Source organism: Agelaius phoeniceus, chromosome 6, assembly GCF_051311805.1.
Source record: "Agelaius phoeniceus isolate bAgePho1 chromosome 6, bAgePho1.hap1, whole genome shotgun sequence".
Taxonomy (NCBI): Eukaryota; Metazoa; Chordata; class Aves; order Passeriformes; family Icteridae; genus Agelaius; species Agelaius phoeniceus.
Genome location: NC_135270.1, coordinates 33247239 through 33260134, shown reverse-complemented (window position 1 = coordinate 33260134; position 12896 = coordinate 33247239). Strand labels below are relative to the sequence as shown.

At 38.1% G+C, this 12896-nt stretch overlaps 1 long non-coding RNA gene across 1 annotated transcript; it reads right to left on the bottom strand.

Moving 5' to 3' along the window:
• Positions 1-3964: 3964 nt before the first annotated feature.
• LOC143694365 (uncharacterized) lies at positions 3965-7448 on the bottom strand. The gene is made up of 2 exons (XR_013182812.1): positions 5347-7448; positions 3965-5036 (listed from the first exon to the last, which is right to left on the bottom strand). It is a non-coding gene; the product is annotated as an uncharacterized LOC143694365 (long non-coding RNA).
• Positions 7449-12896: the final 5448 nt, after the last annotated feature.

Below are 12896 nucleotides of genomic sequence, written 5' to 3'. Positions count from 1 at the left end.
ACTTTTTCTTTGATTTTACAATATACCTGAATGCTGTACAGCTCCACATTATTCACTGAGACAAAGGATGACAGCAAATTAATTCAATACATCAATAAATTACAATTCAATAAAATTCTTCCAATATGTTTACTGCTAAAGACAGTAAGAACAAAATAATCAAGCTCCTTTCTGTTTTTCCTGTTTGTCTCTTTGGCCCTGTTTTAAACACTTCATTGTTTTTCTAATGAGGTTAAAGGAGAGCTAGCAGGCAGTGTAGAACCCTTTTTACTGTATTTCTCTGAGTCACTACGTATCCTCAGAGATGATGGTATCTGAATCTGTCAGCTTGGTCCCCTCCTTGCATCTGGCATAGTTTCAGTACCACAAACAAGAACAAAGACTTGTTTAAAACAAAAAGAAGCAAGCAGCAGGGCCCAAAATTATATATGCATATTAAGAATGTGCACAGCTTGGGAAAATAGTCTGTTCTCTCCTACATTCTCCAGTTCATCCATTTCTTAGAAAATCACAACTATTCAAGTTTACAGTGATCTCTTCATAAGTTGGACATTCAGAGATTTATGGAAAGATGATAAATTTGACAAATAGCACTTATAGCAAGATGAGACCAGCTACTTTTACAGATTTTGACTTCCTAAAAAACAGTGCTGAAAGATGTTTCTCAGTATGCAATCATCTAAACATCTAATATGTTATTAGGGCAGAAGTAATAAAAGAGGAGTTATTATTTAATCCATTTGTGAATATTTTTGCTACTACAATGTTTCTGTATTGCCCCTCAGAGATGGCTGTACTGAAGTGATAGATGTAAGTGATAGATATGAAGTGTCTAAGCTCTTCCAAAAGAAGATATAAACATTACTGCAACAAATAAAGAAAATTCTCCAGAATGAATGCCATTTAGAAAAGTGGCTTTCATACATATTTGTTCAGAAAACAGAACAAAAACAAACTAAAAAACAAACAAAAGAAGACAATAAGTAAGCAACAAAGAGTCAATAGATTTATTTTAATTCAAAAGTAGAATACTATGCCCTAGAATGGTTCTTTACAAAATTTTGTGCTTTCTTGGTATTTGTAAAACTTTCTTTGATAATTGAAAAGTGAGTTCATAGACTATTACTTCCTACTGATTACAAAGTATTAAAAAAATATTTTCTGGTACAAGGCCTTTACAGAAGGTTGCTTACAAAATATATTATTTACTGATTTAAATTCTATAAAGGAAAGAGTTATTCCCAATAAGGCTTTTGCAATAAAGCCTGATCACATAGTAGAAATCCTAAAATGAATATACAGACAAAGAGGGCAAGGGAATAACAATTAACTATAAAGCTTTAAATCTGAACTTTATGATTCAGTGTTTCTCATGCAGTAATTTACTATAACTGAAATGAGGACACCGTGCCCTTACATGACTGATGCTAATTTGGGTCTAAAACATAGGACACCCCTCATAATGAAGTATGGGTTTGGGTGTGTCAGATATGTGTGTGGCTTCATTTGAAATTAGCTCCACAGCTGAACATCACAGGAAAAGGATATGCTGAAGTTTCTTCCCATATCATAGCAGAGAATGTCACAAATGAGTGATTCATTGCCTGAGCTCTATTTTCAGTTTCTCTTGTGTTTGGTCATCTTTCTCCTGTGTGGGAAGATGGCATGTCTGGTCTCCTAAGCCCCACTTTATGTGCAGTAGCTGCGACATAGCCAGCTGCAAAGATGAAACAAATGTAAAATATATCTCTTCCCTTTATTTTTCCAGTGGACCCATGTCAGACAGCTGGAAAATGTACAGTGACATTTCATTGGCTGTCTGCTCTTCCACACATGGTCTGTAACACACAGAGTAGTTTCACCTCTACCATGCACTATCCTGTGCTTCCTGTGTGGCTCTCAAGGCCCCTAATGTGGCGCTTTGGGATATGGTTTAGTGGTGAACAAGGCAGTTCTGGCTTACCAGTTGGACTTGATGATCTTAGAGGTCTTTTCCAACCATAATTTATGATTCTAGAGCTTGTAACAAGGCAGAGGGGTCACCATCCCTGGAAATGTTCAAAAGGCATGTAGATGTAGCACTTGGGGATGTGGTTTAATGGTGAATACAGCAGTGTTAGTTTAAGTTGGACTTGATGATCTTAGAGGTCTTGTCCAACCATAACAATTCCATGATTCTTATGAAAGGACCTCCATTATCCATGCACATCTGTGACAATCAATATCTCATCTTTTTTTTGTTTCTGAAGATGGCACATTTATGTAATTTCAAACAGAAGTATCCTTGATTTAATATGAATAACTATATTCTTGCTTATAGAGAGGACAGCTGATGCTATTTCTGGGGGAAATAAAAGAAAATTAATATTTAGGACTTTTTCAGGACCCTTCACAGTAAATGGAAAACATCAAAATTTACATGATTGTACTGTGGATTTTACAGGCTACATTCTCTCTAGTATGTACTTTTGTCAGGGTACAAAAGTCACTGAATTTCATGGAATAAAACCTGAGGCAGAATTTCTGTCCAGACCTTTCAACAAATGTTACTTAACCAGCTTCAGTTTCTAACCAGAGCCCTCACTGTATGGAAGCTACATATAGCTCTTGTGTTTCTGCAAGTCTTTATTTTCTGTTGATTATGTTTTATTATTTCAAAAGTCAGTTTCAACCAAGCCTGCCAAGCCAGAAGAGGCAAAGGTTGTCATGTCACCATGGATTCTCATGTACTGCACTACCCACAGTGTAGTATGCCAGGGTGTGGAGGACAAGCTCATTTATGTAGATAGTACTTGTTGATGATTAAATATTCCTCCTAAAATAGTAAAAGAAATAAGTGAACACAGTGCAGCAATAGAAAGAAATCTGCAGATGATTTACATACAAAATTGTCATTTGTCATTTGCTTGACAGTCTCCTTACTCTGAATTAGCTCACTCATTTTATTCCTCTCTTTTACCTCTTTAAGTTGTCCTACAAGCTGGCTGAGCGTTTTACTGTGCTAAATTCTGATATTTATGCAAGTGGACTGAGTTCTTGTTATACTTCTTTGTGCACTAGGAGCTGAACTTCAACACCCCTGTTGATTGTTGAAAAGATGTACGGTGTGTATACATGGAGGAAGAACAATTATGGGGCTTCCTTGCTGTTTATACTTGTTTTCTCTTCCTTTTTCCAGTTTTATGCATCTACTGATTGTTGTCACAATCATATTTCTTCTATGTGATAAAAAATATAATAGCACGCAAAAATGTATTTGACATCTCCTTCAGCACCTCATCTTACAGCCTTACATGTTTTACATCTGCCAAATACTTAAAACAAAGTGCACAGTTCTCATATCCTGTCCTCCCCACAGAGATTTGGTTGATCTCATATGTATACCCATTTCCACTGGACTTCACAAGCATCATGATAAATAGCAGGACAATTTGGAATGTGATGATCTTTCTGGCTTATTCCATTACTTTCTTTTCCTTGATGAACATTTTAAGAAAGATGCATTTCTTCCTCTGTGCTCACAAAATTCATTATTTCTTTGTATGGAGAAGTTGCCTTGTGTGCTCAATCACTTCCTCTCTATGAGAAATTCATTAGACATAGATACAGTCACTCATGGCATTTCTTAAACTCTGTTGAACATGTATTTCTGACAAATGCTACGTGTTCACTCCAAGGCATGATGCAGTGTTAGTCATCTTTATGTATTCCTACTAAAAATAGTCAACCCCACAGCCAACTATCTCTGTGTTAGTGGAAGCCAGCTCTGTGACTGTGGAAGGGTGACTAACTCCTGGAGCAAACACTCTCCAGAATGCCTCCGCTTACTCAGTTCAGCTAGGACATTTCCTCCACTCTCTACATGATTAATGTTTTAACCATTGTCTTCAACATTAGCTTTGTATTGGCAATGGTAATGAGAAACATTTAGTCTGAAGCTTTGTTCCAAGTTTAAAAGATGCTCTTTAGCAAGTTAAAGGGGATATCTTTATTGTTTGTACTGCCTCATGTTCCATTTTTGCTAAAGCACATGAGATCAAAGTATGCTCTAAGGCATCTTACACCACTGCTACAGTTTAAAGACTGGTCAATAACTAACAACAATTGATTGCTGTCAGATTTCACCTGGCACCACAGAAGGGGTCAAGGTGATAGAAAATGTTAGTATTTTACAAGAGAATGTGAGAATCTTCTTGCTAGCAGAGAAGAAAACTGTTACAGACCTGGACTAGGCCAGGTCTCTGCAATAATGGTTACAGTTAGCTACAAAGTGTACATTGTCATGCCTCCTAAAGGTATATGCATGTTTGTATACATTTGTTTGTGTGTAAAATATTTCAATATCAATATATACATATTATTGATAAATAAAAAGATGTATGGACAAAAACTGACACGTGTCATTTCCAGCTCTTATTTTGGCAAACTACATTGCAAGTCCTAGTCCTGAACTTAGCACTACAGGTCAGTCTTTAACTGAAAAAAATTTTCAGAAACCAGGCAAACATATGTCAAGCCAAAGAATTAACACCAGTTAGAAAGCAAACACCAGTTTGAACTTCCATCTGGAACCTGGAGCGTTGCTGTGTCCACTTCTGGGCCTCTTGCTTCAAGGAAGACACTGAGGTGCTGGAGCATGTCCAGAGAAGGGCAATGAAGCTGGTGAAGGATCCAGAGAGTCAGTCCTATGAGGAGCAATTGGGAGAGCTGTGATTGTTTAGCCTGGAGAAAAGGAGGCTCAGGGGAGACCTTATTGCTGTGTCCAGCTCCCTGAAAGGAGGTTGTAGTGAAGTGGCAGTCAGCCTCTGCTGAGGGACAGGACAAGATGACACAGTCTCAAACTGTGCCAGGGGAGGTTCAGGATGAACACCAGGCAGGAAGAAATCCTCCATGAAGGTGGAGCCACCATCCCTGGAAGTGTTCAAGAAACAATTGGACATGGCATTTAGCACTGTGGTCTACTTGACAAGTTGGTGACAGGTCAAAGGTTGGACTCAGTGATCTTGGTCTTTTCCAACCTAAATGATTCTGTGATTCTGTAATATATAAAAATAATAAGCTCAGAGGAAAAATATCAGAAGTTATCCTACAAAGTTGTTTTGATGACATGTGGTTAAAAAGATGAAAGGACTGAGATTTCAATCTTTATGGTTAAAGCTAAATATTTGTTTTGCTATTATATTACTGTTTGAAGAAGGGTTGGACATAAGCCAGCAGTGTGTGCTCACAGCCCAGAAGGCCAGCTACATCTCAGGCTGCCCCAAAAGCAGTGTGGCCAGCTGGCCAGGGCAAGGGAGGGGATTCTGAACCCCTACTCTGCCCTTGTAAGAGTGCAGAATGTCCTACCTGGAGTGCTGCATCCAGCTCTGGGGTCCTCAGCGTAAGAATGATGTGGACCTGTTGGAGACAGTCCAGATGAAGGCCACGAAGATGACCAAGGGCCTGGAGCACCTCTCCAGGCTCAGGGAGCTGGAGTTGCTCAGCCTGGAGAAGAGAAGACTTCAGGAGACTTTACAGCACCTTCTAGTACCTAAAGAGGGATTATAAAAAATGGAGAGACATTTTATACAGGCAAATAGTGACAGGGAAAGGGTTTTAAACTTAAAGAGGGCAAATTTAGATTAGATGTTAGGAAGAAATTCTTTACTCAGAGGATGGTGAGCACTAGAACAGGTTGCCTGGAGGAATTGTGGGTGCCCCATCCCTGGAAGTGTTTTGTGGCAAGCTGGATTGGGCTCTAAGCAACCAGAAATGGTGGGTGGCATCCTTGCCCATAGCAGGGGGCTTGTAATGAATAAGATGATTTTAAGGGCCCTTCCTACCCAAACCATGATGTTGTTCAATGATTCTCTGACTCTGTTTGAAATGAAGGCTTGTCTGCTCCCTGAATTTTGGACACTTTCCTTCCAGAATTTAAACAGAAGTGACAAGAAACTGTGGTTAGTTAATTTTATTTCAATGCTAGTCATTCTAAAAACAGCCATCTCCACAAGGACCTCAGAAATTAACAATTAATGCTCTTACTGAATGCTCAAAGTAATTATTTTTTATTGTTTCTAAATGTAATTTTTGTCAAGGACACACCACTCTCAACTAGTTTCCTGTCTGCTCTTGACACAGCAGAGATCTAGAACAATATTAGCATGACAAACAGAAATAACATCAAGGGGCATTATATACAAAGCAAATTACTTGCTTTTACCTCACTGACTGCCCAGACTGTCTTAATAAATAATACCCTGGCTCTGATTCAACTCTCTGCTTGCAGTCCTAAAAATTATGGCACAGACTGTGTTTCAATATGTGTACTGAAAAAGAGAGATCCATGCTCAAGGAAAAAAAGTAAAAACAAGAGAGAGATCAGTCTTTAGCTATCTAAACAGAAATAATCTCATTTCTAATCTGGCCTTGGAAAAGAGGTGCAAAAATATCTCTCATCTGGTGTGTGCAACAGTTTTAAAGTAGTATACTCTAGAGGATCAAATTATTCAGGCAGCAGAATGAGAGGCAAAACAAGAGCCAAGGATTTTGAATAAATACTACAGCTGTGGGAAATGAGTTGCAGAAATAAAAGGAGGAGGGACCAGCTAGTTTTGAGGGTAATAAGCATATGAAATCTCAAGGAAACAGAGCAAAACTGAGTCTGATTTATACCCTAAATAACTTCATTGAGTTCATTAGAGTTCCATAGGATACTGAATACATCATCTCAGAAATTGGTTAGTATATGATGGCTGTGAATAAGAGAGAGGGAATTCTGCACAAACACCAGTCCTTTTGTCTTAAGGCTTTTATATTACACTATTTCAGAAAACTTGGAAAGTGACAGACCCGGAGTGGTAGCTAGTGCCAACAGTATTGCAAGCAGGTGTTACACAACTCCCCAGCTCCCCCAGCTCCCCCAGCTCAAGTGCTCTGCCTTCATCCACAATTCCTCTGATGCTCTCAGTTTGGATCACTCTATGCTGTAAATTTTGTGATGAGCAGGGTAGTGCTTTTGTTACGCATACAGATGTGCAGCACTGACTAGAAACAGATCTCAAGATTGTTTCCACTCTAGGCATCTTGGCCTTTTGTCAGAGCTTTTCTGTTTTTCCATGCTTTTCAGTCCTCTGTGTTTGTAAGGTTAAAAATAAAATGGGCTGAGCCATCCAAAAGTGATTCTCCACTAGGGACTGTTTCTGCTTCTGCAATTCTGTTCTGTGCACCCTTCCTTCCTGTTGACTTTGCTGCCTTGGTTCTCCCAAGCTAAGTCTCTTACTGCCAGGGAAAAGACTTTGTTGCTCTCCCTCAGTCTTTCCTCCCCACCATCCCCATATGTGTTTGGGATGACTAGGAGATGAGTACTGCTTCATATGGAATCTTGCTTCCTGTCTGTCAGAAAAAGAACTCATTTCTGTCTGCAGCCAAAAGGTACAGAAACAAATAGTGAATCCTTATTTGCAAAGAAACTGTGCTTTATTCAAGATACATGGTGTCTGAAAATATACACGCAGCAGCAACGGTGACTTACTGTATCAGACCTAAATTTCTGTATGCCTGAGCCATCCTTCTGAAGTGGCCCTTTGAAGTTTCACCTGTTTTAATTATTGCCTATGAGCTTTTACAATTTTTCCTAGCTTTACTGGAGATAGAAGACAGAAACCTGAGATTAAGCCACAGAAGCAGTTGAAAAGTAAGCTATTTAGGTGGGAAGATCTTTCCAAGAAGAACCAGGAATCCAAGATGTTTCTCATAAAGGGTAGAAAAACACATGAGGGAAGCAAACCAGTATTGGGTGCAGTATCCTTCCAAAGCATATCATTGCAGTTACCTGTTCTCATGAAATCAAGATTAAATCCATTGGAACAATTAATATACAGAGCTTTTATGTCCTTTTACATGCTTAAATGCTGAAATACAGTTTTGAAAACTTCATATTTTTTTTACTATGGTTAATTGAAAAAAAATTGTGCATATACTTGGAAAGCCAAGAGATGGCTCCAAGCCACTGGATTCTTCCACACATCCTGTGACCCTGAACATCTTTAACTACAGGTGTCTTTATAAAGCTTTCTATCATGACTTTGGGAGAAGGCCAAATTATCAATTATTTCTTTTCTTCCTTCCAGGGGCTTCTCTCCCAAAGCTGGATGTGGTCAGTATTTTGGTAGACATTACTAGTTTCTGCAGGAAGGAAGGAGGAACCTGTATCACATGTATGAAACATAATCATAAGAGCTTTATTTTTTTTTTTTAGAGCAACAAATATAGGACTTCTTTTGTTATTCTTTCTTATGTTGTCATTTTCAAATATTTTCTATGGAATTGTTCTTAGAGTACATACACGTACATACACTGAAGAGGTTCACAGTCCACACATGAGAATTTGTTCATGAACCTCAAAAAAAAAGGGAAAATACTATTCTCACATCTGGCAGTCATTTGTTCATCATAGAACTGTGCATCTGAAAGCATTGCATAATAGATATGCAGGGCCAAAATCATGCTGGGCGTAACAGTACTGACGTCAATTCCCTTACACCACGAAAGAATTTTTTGTGTAGAATGCAAACTGTTTTCCTGAAAGAGAGAGAAACACTTCAGTATGGATTCTTATTGACTTTCTTTTCTTTAAACAGCTGGCAGTGGGTAGACATTGGCTTGCTGGCCAATTGCAATAAATGAGATGGACCACGAAAAAACCAAAAGGAAAATGGGTATGGAGACTCAATTGGTATTGAGGATTTGAAATGCTATGTGCTGTATGTAAGGGATGCTATTTCAGACTATCTCTAGAATGGTCACTTGATTTATGTACCTATTACAAGCTAGAAAACACAGAGTATGCTCCTGAAATGCCTAGGATTTTTCGTAACTAACATGCTTGGATCTCCTAGAAATGTGAATCATTTCCTACTAACAAAGGGTAAAATTTTTAGGTGTACCTATGTGACTTAAAAAGCAGAACTCTTCTGAAAAAGTGCAGGAGAAATTTGCAATTCTTGTACTGTCCCTTAAATTTTAAATCTCCAAGTACTTTTCCTCTCTTGTTTCCAAGGTGTCTGGTCCTTGGAGCACTCCCTAACTCACAGCGTTAAAACCAGGCAGACTCCTTTAGCTGGCACTTGAATTTACCTCCTGGCTTCATCTATTGTGGATTAGGAACAATTCTACTAGCAGATAAGCAGGAAGGAAAATTGCAGAAAGGTCATGGAAAACGGGAAAATTAATGTCTGGAAGCACCGACTGATGGCTGTCAAATTAATATTTCTCTAAGTTTTGTGATGTCGAATTTTGGGTTTGAAATCCAGAGGAGTTTTTGGGTGATCCTTTGTGTCCTAAGAAAGGCACACATTGTACATCTTCCTACAAGCAACAATGCAGATTATCAAAAATGTTAGCATTGAACCATAAGACATTATAAAGATTCGGGCTCTGCATATTAAGACATTACAAAGATTTTGAGTCCACATATACAATAAAATTATATAAACATTTATTAATCACACATCTCTGGAAACCTTAGCTGCAAAATTTCAGGGTACCTTTGTGGCTTTGGTGCAATAAATGGAATCTTTGCTATAAACAGAACTTTACCCTTAGCCCAAAATTGTTCCACAGATTACCTATGCTTTTTGCAAGTAATGTCTGTGATTTACTACAGGTATTTGTAATTTGCTAACTGTATTGTCCTGCACAGAGGAAACAGCATGACACAGCTTCCTCCCTTATTCCTCCATGTCTTTGGGCTCCTGACCCTGCTCAAAAGGAATTCCTGAACTTCTCTGAACAAAGTCTGCATTAAGTGCTGATACTTACAGTAGGCACAAAACTAAGTAGAGATTATGCCAGTCATAGCTTAACCTAAAATGCTAAATCAGATCTTTTCAGTTAGGAATATTACCACTTTAAAAAGTTGGTGGTTTGGTTTTTTAAGTTGTACAGCTCTTTTTTAGAGAATTATAATATTAAATGTACCTGCTGAATAACTTCTGTGTGGTTTTTATAAACTTCTGTTCCTTTACAGTGTTTGCTCTTTGATTCTATTTAGTGGGAACAAGGTCAGGATACATGATCTGGGCATATACACATTTAAACATACACGTACAAATATTTAAAAAAAATATTATGGATATATCCTTTATAAATTTTACATTGACATTGGGTGTGAATTTATACTTTTCATCTTGTTCAGCTAGTTTGCTTCAAGAGAAACTTCACTGAATTAAATTGAACTACATATAAACTAGCTGCTAGAAAGCAAAAGGAAAAATCTGTGTGTGTGTGCATATGCACAGCTTTGAATTAAAACTATTATTATTTCTTCAATTGAGCAATTTAAGATGGAAAAAATCAACATTTGCAACTTCAAACACAAAACATAAAATAACATCCTTACTGTAGTTGCAGTTAACCACATAGTGACTAAATATAGTATCAGCCTGTCTTCAGGATGTGTCCACAATAACAGATTACTCAAAATGTTCTGCTGCTATTCCCTACCTAATATTATGTCTACAGCAAAATGTGGAAGTTTAAAATATCTCTGTAATTATGGTAAACAGACAACAATCACTAAAATTGCAGAGTACTGTCCACTGCTCCTAACCTACAGGCTGTATATAGAAAACTAAATTAAACAATTCTGCCTACTGCTACTAGTCAAATGCAGACTGCATTCCAGGTGTTGGTGAAGCACAGTGGAATCATATTTTGAATGAGATATAAATTCCAATCCTGATTTTTGTTAAGATTTTTAGATGACTTCTAATTCTGAACAACTAATGTGTGTTTTCTTACTAACTCTGTTGAGAATTTTCACAGACATTTTAAAATGTAGAAGCCATTAGAAAAATGACACTATTTCCTCTTGCTTCCTTACTTAGAAATGGGGAAATTACTCAATGTGCAAAAACCTTTATTCAGGTTAACTCAATAATGCAAGCCAAATTCCTCTTGGAACTGAATACAGAAAGAAGCAGGTATCCTAAAGTGTCTCTCCAGCCGTGTTTTGAGGAAAGCGTTCCTTATTTCCGGGCATGGCTCCCACCCCTCCCTGCCTGCTCCCTGCCGGTGCCCTTCTGCTTACGTACAGCAGCCTTGGGGTGAGAACAGGAAGAGGAGAATCAAGGAAGCAGCTGTTCTCTGAATCACAATCCTCTTTGGATTTCTCTTACCAAAAAAAAAAAAACAAAAAACAACAAAAAGACACCAACAAAAAAAACCTAATAGAAACATAAGACCCAGAAGAAGCACAATATTCCTTGAAGCCACCTCTGCAGATGCTACCAAGAAGCTCAGCAGCACGGTGATAAAGAGGGATGCAAGTGCACACAATGTTTTTTCTTCACAGGTTGAGGTTCTCTTTCCATTTGGTTTGTACAGTCTGCAGGGCTGGATAGCCACAAATTCAGACTCATTTGTACAAATGGTCTGTTAGAAGCTGCCTTAGTTTGGCTCCAGAAGCTTCCCTTCCATCACCCTGACTAAAGTCTTCCTAAGTCCGCTTTTAGTATTCTCAAAGTTTGTATTTAAAAATCAGCTCTGTCTTTGCTATTTAAATATATATCCATTTTTAATCTACTTGCTTCCTGCCCTAAATGAGCATGTAGAGGCCAAAATCTTATATCAACACCCTGTAAGCAGATTTCTATCAAGACACTTACAAAAAATTTATAGATTGGAATAAAGGTTGTTTTGCAAATTCAAGAAAATATTTCCTTTTTTCATTTTAGAAACACCAATTTGCATTGTATATTTCTGAATTCTGATTATCTGTTTCTAAATTACTTCAGATGCTTTTTCAATGAATAGAGCTGTAAGATGTCCTGAATTTTAAAATAAACTTTCTTTTGTTTTTCATATAACAGATGAATTAGAAAGTTTCTGTACAAGATACTCTCAAAATACTTGTAGAATAGCCTAAAATCAGAGTAATTTGTTCTGAAATGCTTAGAAACATGACTGAAAACATAATCTATAAATATGGTTTTCTGGCCAGAAACCTGACCTTCCGTTCAGGTTTTGCTTGGAATTTAATCAACAATTAGACATTACTAGCAAGAGCTAAGATCACAAAATCATAGAATATCCTGACTTGGAAGAGACCCACCAGGGTCATTGAGTCCAGCTCCTGGCCCTGCACCGAATGCCCCAAGAGTCACACGCTGTGCCTGAGAGCATTGTACGGACACTGCTTGAACTCTGACAGACTTGATTCTGTGACCACTGCCCTGGGGAGCCTGTTCCAGTGCCCAACCACCCTCTGGGTAAAGGACTTTTTCATGATATCCAATCTAAGTCTCTCCTGAGACAGCTTCATGTCATCCCTTGGGTCCTGTCACTGGTCACCAGTGAGAAGAAATCAGTGTCTGCCTCCCCACTTTTCCTCATGAGGAAGTTGTAGACAGCCATGAAGTCTCCCAGAGCCTTTTTTGCTCCAGGATGAACAAGCCAAGTTGTCCAGATGCTCCACATATGCCTTCCTCTCTAGACCCTTCAGCAGCTTCACAGCCCTCCTCTGGACACTCTCTAATAGCTCCACGTCCTTACACAGCAAAATAAATGTAAGCATTCCTATATTATTAGAATCATAAATGACTGTCCTTTTACCTCTTCCTCCATTAAATTGTACCCAAAACTGAGAAGTACATTCATTCACAACTGATCAATTTCCATGCCAATTCCTGAAAGCTTCTAAGACTTAATTCCCTCAGCTGCTATTTCCCTTGTGCTATTTAGAGAAACAAAAAAACAAAAAAAAAACCAAACCAAACCAAACCAAAACAAACAATCCCCCTCCCAAAAACCAAGTAAAAAAAACCCACCGAACACCATTCTCCAATAAAAACCACCATTGATGACTCTCCTTCCTTGCTTATAGTTCCTTCCTTTCTTTCTGCCTTTACTGGGGT